The 10793-nt window shown below is 39.2% G+C and overlaps 1 protein-coding gene across 2 annotated transcripts in view; it reads right to left on the reverse strand.

The window, feature by feature from the left end:
• The window catches only part of tbk1 (TANK-binding kinase 1), a 252601-nt gene extending 247334 nt beyond the window's left edge, over window positions 1–5267 (reverse strand). For both annotated transcript variants that reach the window (XM_035426804.1, XM_035426803.1), the window contains exon 1: window positions 5123–5267. The gene's annotated coding sequence lies outside the window, so the exon portion shown is untranslated. The remainder of the gene's footprint in view (window positions 1–5122) is intronic.
• Between the last annotated feature and the right edge of the window lie 5526 nt (window positions 5268–10793).

The raw sequence follows: 10793 nt of genomic DNA on the forward strand, positions 1-10793 counted from the left end.
ATCTTTTTAAAGTTGGCACCCCTAACATTTAAAATCCTGGAGTTAGATGGGGCCCTCTTAGTTTGCCAAAATACATCAAAAATGTTAAATGTACTTTGATTGGTTTGACTTATTCTATCTAGTTTAGAGCGAGTAGAATAGCTTTTTGGCTGTTGCTGTTCCCAGCCGAATAGTTTGTGTAAGCACACAAACCAAAATATTAGGCTAAGCTATGGCTCACTTTAAGTGCTTGTAGTTAACTTTATTATGATGCTGTTTATCCCATTCAATTTAAATATCAATTTCAATATCAAGAACAATCATTTCCAAATCTGTCTGTTGTAATGTTACCAGTCCTACCACTAGGCATTACTATGCACATTCACATGTTTGTTTCATCAATTAACCCATTTAGACCTAAGGCACCCTCTAAAAAAACATTCTAAAACCTAAGGCATTGGTGTAAACAACCTCCTAAAACCTGAGGGTTTTCTGAAAAACAGAATTGTCAAAATGTTCACTAAAACCTTTATTTCTTAGCCTCTGTAGCAGATAGAAAGATGAAATGAAAACCATTTGAGAGCTTAAACCTTTGGCTTCAATTGGAAATTTTGGCTTTGCCCTAATGTTCATGAACATGTTTTTTAAAAATCAATAAAACTGAAAATGTTGACAAATGTGCTTGTTGTTTCCAGTCAAATTTTCAATAAAACAAACAAACTGGCAGTGGTAGTGCAATAACTATATCACAGTTCACGGTTTCCGCCAGTGTATTGCAAGTCCGGCGGTCCGCCGGGCCTAAGTTGACCCCTCGCTGGGCCTAAGCATCGGGGAATTAAAAGTATTTTAAAGATGTTTTTTAAACTACCGTTACAATGGGGCAGCTTGGTTGGAAAGCTCACCAGCGACATCTGTTGGTTAAAACGTGAACGCAAAATAGGAAAACAGCAGGTCTGAGATCAGTGTTCTTTACCCTCATTGTGCGTAGATTGACATTCAACACTTGACGCTTCCAACTATCACAAGCTAAAGTTACCTAGCATGCCACCATTTCTTATTTAGTAGGCAAACTAAACTGGTTACAAACTTCCGCGTTATCACTTAATCTCGTTGGTAAGTAGGCATACATTCTTTTTATATTAACTTAAGCGGTGCGTAGGTAACGTTAAACTAGTAGCATGCATGTAACGTTCGATACATTGTAACATTACATGACTTATTAATCGGCATCAAAATAACGACTTCACGTTTATTAATAACATTAGCTTGATGACATTGATGTGCACGACAACGTTGTCATAATTCTTTTTCCGACCGTAAAAACTGCTTTTTTAAAAAACTGATTTGTTTACATTTTGGACAGATGTGGCTCCTGAGTAAATCTATCGTTGTTTCCGTCGCAGCACTTTCGACACAAAAAAACCGGCTAACGTAGAAATGTGTTAACACAGCGGCAAAATTAGGCTGTATCTATAAATACCATCTTTGGGGAAAAAACGCTACGATTGAGGGTCAGCCACTCTTCATGCATACCTGCAAACTAGTTGCTTTTCGGCGAAATTCGCTGTTTTGAATCCAAAATAGGTCATTTGTGTGATTCGCGTAGATCCCATGAGTTTTTTAAATGGGGGGGGGGGGGGGGGTGGGGGGTGGTTAACCTAACAAGTTTTCGCCGCAGGTTTTCGCCACAATCAGTTAGCCAATCAGTAATGAGCCAATAACTGTTACACCACCGCCGTTTGTGGTGTTCACTCGCTGGGTGACGCAGTCATAAAAATTTTCCCCAACCTCGAAGACTGCCTTACTTGTTTACATTTTTGACAGATGTGGCTCGTGGGTAAATCTATCGCTGTTTCCGTCGCAGCACTTTCGACAAAAGCAATATTAGAAGCGCTATCCTAAAATTTCTTCTTACCGTGAAGAGTGCCTGACACGCAACTGTAGTAATGTGTTAACACTACATTTTACGGCAACGCTAGCTAAGCCTTCGAAAGTCACGTTAAACAAATAGAAATTAATACCATCAGCGGTGATTAACAAATCTACCAAGTATTTTAATAATGGATTTGCAGGCGTGGATTTCTAATTATTTGTATTTTCTTGTAGACCATTAAGAGCAATGGAGAAGAGCCAATGTCCTAATTGTCAAATTGTCTGTAGCCTACCCACCGCTTACAGCAAAGTGCTAGTTATTTTTGGCTGGACTGCAATAGCGGGGCCAGCCCCATAAACACAAATGTCTCTGACTGAGTGATGATGTTACACCATTGGTCGGCCGGTCCAGCCATATAGCTACTAGGTTTTGACCTGGTCTTGTTTTTAAAGTGAAAGAAAACCACTGAGTGCCCTAGTGACGGGTGCTGAGCTGACAAATGAGCAGGCAGAACATCCCTTAAACTGATTAACGTTATTATTGGTGTAAACTTGTTTTTAATTATTGTACTTGATTAGAAATGACATATTACTAAATATAATAGAGACAGTTCTCCTCAATTAGTTTAGGTGAGAAAAACATTCTATTTGAGTCGCAAGATTGTGCACATTTCAATCGACATTAACATATTAAAACTGGATAAACGTACAAACTCCGAAAATGTTCAAGGCAAAGATCTGGAATACGCAGATTTTGTCATTTGAACGAGCACAGGTTAGATGGCATTTTTGAGTTTATAATTTATTTTGAATTAATTTGATCTTCATAGCATGGCGTGACAAAGGAAACTATGTTTATCTACAATTGAATTATTGAGATTGTGGGCAGACTTGTTAATCAAGGAAAATTATTGAAAGTCAAGATTAATAATCAGGGGAAGTTTTCTGCCTCCTCGATTTTCAGCTTTCCAAGTACTGGCAGAATACTTATTGGCCGACTGTTTGCACCTGTGAAGTTAGCTTTACCATTTTTGGGTAGCGGGATAACCTTAGCATCCTTCCAAGCCTGTGGACATACAACCCATTTATTATTTATATTAAAAATATAAGATTGAACTAGCGACAAGATGTGTTGAAATTTTCAATAGTTTACCATCTAGGTTGTCCATCCCTGACGGTTTCTCATTTTGTATGGACAGTAATAGCTCCTCCACCTTTGCAGTGTTAACTGGACCAAACTCAAAACTACAGCCTCTATCCTTCACAATATAGTTCTGTATGTTTGAGACAGATAACACATCGCATGTCATATCTTTTCTTATATTGTCAATCTTACTAGTGAAATAATCATTAAAGGACTGAGCAATGTCAAATGGCTTAGTAATAAATATCCCATCAACTTCAATGAAAGATGTAGCAGTGTTAGACCCTCTACCTAAAGCATTATTTAGGCTATATAGCAAAGCAAAAGTGCTAAACAGTACACGCTCATCAGACTGTACAGCTTATTTCATTTTGGTGAGGCAAGATAGTATTTAGTACTACAAACAATATAGGCTATGTGGAATTAGTGATTGGAAACAGTCAGTTATCATTAAGTAGTATTTACAATAGAACATCTTGTTTTAGTGCTTAATATTTTTAAAGGGCCTTTATTCTGAAATTCCAGTGAAAGTTCTGTAACTTTTTGTGCAGTTACCTGGGGCCTTGTAGAATGTGTCTGAAATGGAATTAGTGATTGGAAACAGACAGTTTTCTTTTATTAAATTTTTTTAATAGAACATCTTGTTTTGGTGTATAACATATTTGGAGGGCCTTTATTCTGAAATACCACCGTGAAAGGTTCTGGAAGTTTTTGAGCAGCTACATGGGGTCTTCTAGAATCTTTCTGAAGTAGAATTTGTGATTGGAAACAGACGATTTCCTTTCCATAATGTGCTGAATATGATACCTTGTTAATTTGCATAAGAGACGTCAAGGCTCTGCATATTCGAGTTCCACAGTGAATTCTCCGAGTCATAACCTCCTTGGTGAGCCAGTGAAATTGATTTGGCGGTTAGAACGATAAATAGCGTATTTTTTTTTTTTAAGCAACGGCAAACTGCGTTTTGTCTACGCATTTTCCAGCTCTTCCAAGTGGAAAAACCTCATTACCGTAATAACGCACGTGTAGGCTACGCGGAGGAGGAAATAACATGGTGGCTGGCTTGACTGTGATTTCCGAAGTGGCGACTGGCTTGACCACAGTGTATTCCCAAGTAGGCTTCAGAAATAATACTAAAATACTTACTAGTAGCCTAGTAAGTCACTAGTTCTCAGTGGATGTTTAAGTTACTTTTAGTGTTATTAACTAAAACGAGAGCCAGTTTAGTAGTTGTCAAAGTCAGACTAGTTGGTCTATATTTAACGTTAACGTGTAGCCTACAGTTTTAGTTTAATTTAATTTTTTGGTAAGGGGTGGTTGGTTTTAAACACTGCGCTATGATGGCATTATACATAGAAGTGGATGATTGACGAGCGTTTTATGCATGGTAGGTTTGATCTAAATGCATACAGAATATAGCATTTGTTCCCCTAAAGACGGTATTTCTCATTATAATTGTGCCGCCACTCTTCACGTTAAGAAGAAATTTTAGGATAGCGCTTCCGATATTGCTTGTGTCGAAAGTGCTGCGACGGAAACAGCGATAGATTTACCCAGGACTAGCCACATCTGTCCAAAATGTAAATAAGTCAGGCAGTTTTCACGGTCGGGAAAAATTTTATGACAAAGCAAACGGAAATTAGCTGGCTAACAATTAACTGGCTGTCACAGAGAATGGCTGGCAAAAGAAAACGTGCACTTGAGCATTAAAAAAAACTTTTTAAAAAAAGTTTTACCATTCCAGGCCTGTCTTTGTTCACTTTTAAAAAACGTTGTTTAAATTTAACTTTATTGTAAGGCTAGCAAAATGCATCCGTGGCAGCCATTTCTTGGTTTCGTATATAGTTTCATAACGTAATCATCCACTGATTTTCGGAAAAAATCTCTAACGGGAGATTTTCTAGGCATACGAAAATATCCGGAGCTACATACTTCCTTAACGTTATCTAGTTTAGACCAGGTCTGACATTGCCGTTGTCATTCAACCGGATGCTAGTTGTCAGGAATTACAGTTTTAAGGAAAGTAATGGCTTCAATTGTGCTGTCTCCGATCGCTTATCAAACATCGGTAGGACTGTCAAAGTAGGCTACGTTCAGTAACATTTATCGAAATATTTACAATCTTACCTCTCAAATTGGCAAATTCTCTTCCCTTGTCTTGATTTGATATCCACAGAGCAATATATTAAAACGCCGATTTTAATTAGGCAAAGAATGCGGACGAGGAAGTACTTCTTCTCCTTTGGATTTGGTTGGCGGATTACATCCAACGTCAAGGTGCATACACCGCCATCTACTGCTCTGGAGTGTGAAACTGGTCTCAGTCTACCTTCATTAGATTCTTCTTGGCACCCTTGATAAATATGCACAAAAAATGCTAAACTAAAAAATAATAGTTATTGACATAGGCTTTATTTTCCAACATGTGTAAACTACTATGCTTGAATAATGATTCATTGGAATCAAACAAAGTCTTAAATTTTTTAAATAAAAAAATATTTCCCCAAAAAAACGGGTTCCACAATTATTGGCACCCCTGGTTTAATACTTTGTGAAAACACCCCTGGCAAAGATGACAGCCATGAGTCTTTTCCTATAATTTGTGATAAGGTTCGAGAACACATTTGAAGGGATTTCTGACCATTGCTCCATGTAGAACTTCTCAGAATCATTGATATCTTTGGGTTTGAGCTTATGGACTCCCCCCCCCCTCTTCAGTTGAGACCACAGGTGTTTGATGAAATTAAAGTCTGGAGACTGAGGTGGCCATTGCGAAACATGGATTTCACTTAAGCATTTCTGTTTAGATTTTGATGTCCGCTTGGAGTCATTGTCCTGCTGGACAATCTACCTATGACCAAGTCCTAGCTTCTTAGCAGAGACAACCAAATTTTCTGCCAGAATAAAAATGAATTCATTTTTTTTAATCAACTTTTTATTGAGAAAAGTACACAGAAGTAACATTATACATCATACATTTTTTTTCTTTTCCATCTCCCCGCCCCCTATAGGACACACATACAGTACTGTGCAAAAGTCTTAGGCACCCTAGATTTGTAAATATAATATATAGTATAATATATATAGTATATATTTGGTCTTAGATGTTTATTTTTTTGTTTTCTGCATTAGTGTGTCAGTAGAAAAGAGCAAATTTAAGTTTTCCAAACATGAATTTTCCAAAAAATGAAATTTTACAGATTCCTTTTTTGTATTTAGTTGAATAAATTAATATTTTAAGTAATAGACTACTTTTCAGATAAAAACTTGATCAAGGTTCTCTGGGATTACCTGGAGAGCCAGAAGCAAGCGAAACAGCCAATATATGCAGAAGAACTGTGGCAAGTTCTCCAAAATGCTTGGAACAACCTACCAGCCGATTTTCTTATAAAACTGCAGGACAGTGTACCTAAGAGAATTGATGTAGTTTTAAAGGCAAACGGTGGTCACACCAAACATTGGTTTTATTTAGTTTTTAACTATTCACTGCTCTTTATACTTTTTTGATATTTATAACCTTTTGTTTCATTATTTTTGAAAGCATCTTAGCTGTACAGCATTTTTTTTTTACAGGTGCCTAAGACTTTTGCACAGTATTGTACATAAACAAAATAAGCCTGTGGGATCGTGGAGAACTAACAATTGTCAAACCCCTGTATTAGCGCCCCCCCACCCCACCCCACCCCACGGCAACCCCATACACAACCTCACCCCGGATCTCTCCCACCGAAAACAAATAAAACAAAAGATTAAAGTCAATCACGCAGCACCCTCTCTTTAACTAAGTTGTAAGCCACATCCCATGCTTGGAGAGGCTGGCCCCATGCATTCGGGCCACGGACCGCTCCATCAAGGACAATTGGCACATTGTTGCCAAGCTAGGGAATGTGGCGGTTGCCACCTCAAGGCCAACATTCTCTTGGCTGCAGTGAGACCAGCCCATAAAATGCATCTCTGCCGCAGAGACAAATTTAAAGATGAGTCGTCATTAAGTAGAAGCAAAGTCGGTGAAAGTGGGATCCTAACTTCAAGCATGTCACTTAAAGTGAGAGATATTTGCTTCCAGAATCTGACTACATCAGGGCATTCCCAGTACACATTCATAAATGATCCAAGGGTGCTGAGTGGACATGGGTCACAATTGGGAGATGTAATGATCTTCATAGAATGACGCCTTCTAGGAGTGAGATACATCCTATGAGAGAATTTGTAATGCATTAATTGATGATTGGGGTTTTTAGATGTAGCCTACCACACAAATTTTTCCACACCGTGTCCCAACAGATCTCTTCATCATTTATAGCAGATACGTTTCTACACCGTGTAGTTTGCACTGGTAATGGTTTATAAGGTTCAGAGATAAATTTGTAAAGTTTAGAGACCATCCCTCATGTAGGTCCTACTGAGGCTAATAATTTATGAAGAGGGTGTGTAGGGAGTGCTGATCCCCATGGTACACCATATGCCTGCATGGCTGATCTTAACTGCAGATAGAAGAAAAAAGATGATCCTGGTAGATCATATTCAGCTTGTAAATCATTAAAGGCTCGTAAACCACTGTCACCATGCAGATTTTTTAAAACATTAACTCCCCTATTCTTCCAATGTGGGAATGAGAAAGGTATATTGCTAGTAAGAAGTGAAAAATTGTTGAAAATTGGCGAACGGTTGTGCCAATTATGATCTACTCGCACATGCTTCATTACAGTACGGCAGGTTGTGAGTAGAAATGAAATTACAGGGCCTAAACGTAATTTGCCTTTTTTCAATGGTATGTTAGAATACACTAGGTCCTGCAATCTGTGAGGCCGCAAAAGATTCTTCTCAATTGGTCTCCAAGAGACAGAGGAACTAGGATTGAACCATGTGGAGAGAGGACACAGTACGAAGGACCAGAAGTACATCTTAAAATTTGGCAGGGCCAACCCTCCCTGCATCCTGTTTTGCTGGAGAGTAGTGAGTTTTATACAAAGCTTCTTTCCTTTCCATATAGAATAGAAGTGTAAAAGTTAACACGAGGGAGTACGTACATTTTAACTATTGTTATAGGGGCTTGGAGTGAATTTAGGAGATTTGACCAGCATTCAAAGTCCTTCTCTATATGACTGTATATACCTTGAAAATTTTGTATTGCAATGGAAGACATGGAGCTCTTAACTATTGGTATATGGGAGGGCAGCGGAATTTGAAATGCAGCTGAGTTCAAATGCATTTGCGCTGACTTTGTCCAGTTAATTTTATATCCAGATAGCGAGCTGAACAAATCAAAAGTAGAGAGCAAATGTGACATTGAAGAACCTGCGTTACCTACGTAAAGAAGGATATTATCAGCATACAATGATATCCAGTGATCTGTATTACAAAAAGTGATGGGATGCACTGATGGCTGCTGTCTGATTTTCTGAGCTAATGGTTCGAGGGAGAGGACGAATAGTAGCAGTGAAAGGGGACAACCCTGGCAAGTTCCCCTAGATACCGGAAACTGGGCGGAGCAAATATTTCCCGTGCAGACTATTTCAGAGGAATTTGCGTGTAAGACTTTGATCATATTGATGAATTGTTTACCTAGCCCAAATTTCTCCAAAGTAATCCAGAGATAATCCCGTTCCAACCTATCGAATGCTTTCTCAGCATCCAATGATAAAACCGAGCAGGGAGAGTCAATACTACCCGCCGCATGAATGATGTGCACAGGCGACACACATTATCAGATGCTAGGCGAGTTTTAATGAAACCAGTTTGATCACTGTGTATCAATTTCGTCAGATGTACCTCTAATCAGGCAAGTACTTTAGCGTATAGTTTAACATCCCCATTGGCTGTGTTAGCACTTACGTTGAATGCACCCTTGTCTATAGCTGTATTAATCATATCCAGCAGTGGTGGTCCCAGTTCATCCCAAAAAGCAAGATATATCTCTGGTGGAATACCGTCCCACCCTGGGGACTTGCCTTTCTTCATGTTAACAAGAGCCATCCTTAACTCTTATAGGAAAATGGGGGTATTGAGCGACTCAGATTCATTGTCAGACAGAGAGGGCAGATCGAGTCCTTGAAGAAAATGTGTACATGTACTTGTATCGAGTGAGATTTCAGACTTATAGAGAGTAAAATAGTTTTTAATTTGGTGTTGATATCACGAGGGTCACTCAAAATACGAAGAGGTGTTTTAATGGCCATGATATTTGAGTATGTTTCGTGATTTTTCAGTCTTAAAGCTAAAAGATGGCTTGGTCTGGCTCCATTAAAATAATATGTTCTTCTGGTTCTGTGCACCAAGAACTCTGCTCTACATCTTAACAAAGAGTTTAATTCAGTTCTTGTCACAGCTATTCTCCCTTGTAAAGCCTTGGAGTATGTGTTGCACCTCAAGCTGGGTAAGAGTATTCTCCAGCTCAGTTATCCTGCTAAGTTTACTTTTATTAAGGTGAGATGAAAACGAAATTAGCGCTTGTTCAAAAAGCGACGAACGTCTACAGTTCTTAAATGAGATTCTTGTATAAAGGCAAGGTCCACACGTTGTCTGCGCAAGAGGTCTAAGCAGGCTGTATGCTTAATTTGACCATTCAGCCCATTTACATTCCAGCTGATCACATGTATACTACTCATGTTGACTAACAATAACTGACGTGTGTTGCAGTACATTCGGAATCAGAGGAGGAGACATAACATACACTGTAGGCAGTGCAGCGATCCGACCACAATATGGAATTAGAATAACAAGATAGATCCATCCCACCTCAAAAATCCCAGTCGCCATAAACCCACCACTCTCCAAGGAACGGGAGAGAGCATCAAAATAAAACCCCCACTGTGGTAGGGTGGGCGTGGTTTTGCATTGGCTGCAGATCGAGAGAGTGGGCGGGCCGGTTCTCGGACTCTGCACCACAGCTGTTGGGGATTGCTAATCATCACCAATGTTTAATTTGTTTGACTGATTAACAATGTGCTGATTACCTTGACAGTGAGCCTGGGCGCTTAAAAGGCTGTCTCTGGAGGCAGACGGGGGCAGGCTGGAGATGGAGGAACTGCTGTACAACGAAACCATTGAATATTGTGTGTTTTTGTAAACTGAAAGCCGCATGGCGGCCGTAAAATTAAAAAGACGCATTTTCGTTCTTCAAAAGCTTGTCTCTCTCTTCTCTGTCATTCCGTGCGGTGGCACTCACCTTGCCACACCCACATGAACACAAAAACATGGTAAGAACAACAACAAAGATTCTTGACTCCTCCTAGGGAGTCTAATTTTCCCCCACAAGTTGGACCCGTGATCCTCGAGGGGCATGTTCGTTCCCCAACGTGCGCAGGTCCCTCCTCCCCATTATAGACACAATTGTATCATACCATCGTAGTGATAATGACAGATTAAAGATGAGCTACACAAAATATACAAGTGTTTTATGCAGGTATATATAACTAATTATTGAAAACAAAAAGAAAGAAAAATGGTTGATAAGAACTTGTAGGTTACAGTACAATTGGCACCGTGCCAGGCCCGTTAGCTAATACAAAAGTTTAAAGCCAGCCCTTCTTATTGAAAACAAAACTTATAAAAACAAACAACAAGCAGGCTATGATTACAGTCCGCATCAGGCACTGTGTCGGAATTGTATGCTAATGCAAAACATTTAACGTTAAGCAAGCCAGCTAGCCAGGTTACCTGAATAAATGGAGGCTCTATTCATTGAGGGAATCTGTGAAATACTTTGCCTCTTGTGGGGTGTTGAAAAGATGGCTCACTCCTCCACGTGTCACCTTTAGCTTTGCAGGATGAAAGCAGAAAAGTACGAACGTCTAGT

This window comes from Anguilla anguilla, chromosome 7, assembly GCF_013347855.1.
Source record: "Anguilla anguilla isolate fAngAng1 chromosome 7, fAngAng1.pri, whole genome shotgun sequence".
Classification (NCBI taxonomy): Eukaryota; Metazoa; Chordata; class Actinopteri; order Anguilliformes; family Anguillidae; genus Anguilla; species Anguilla anguilla.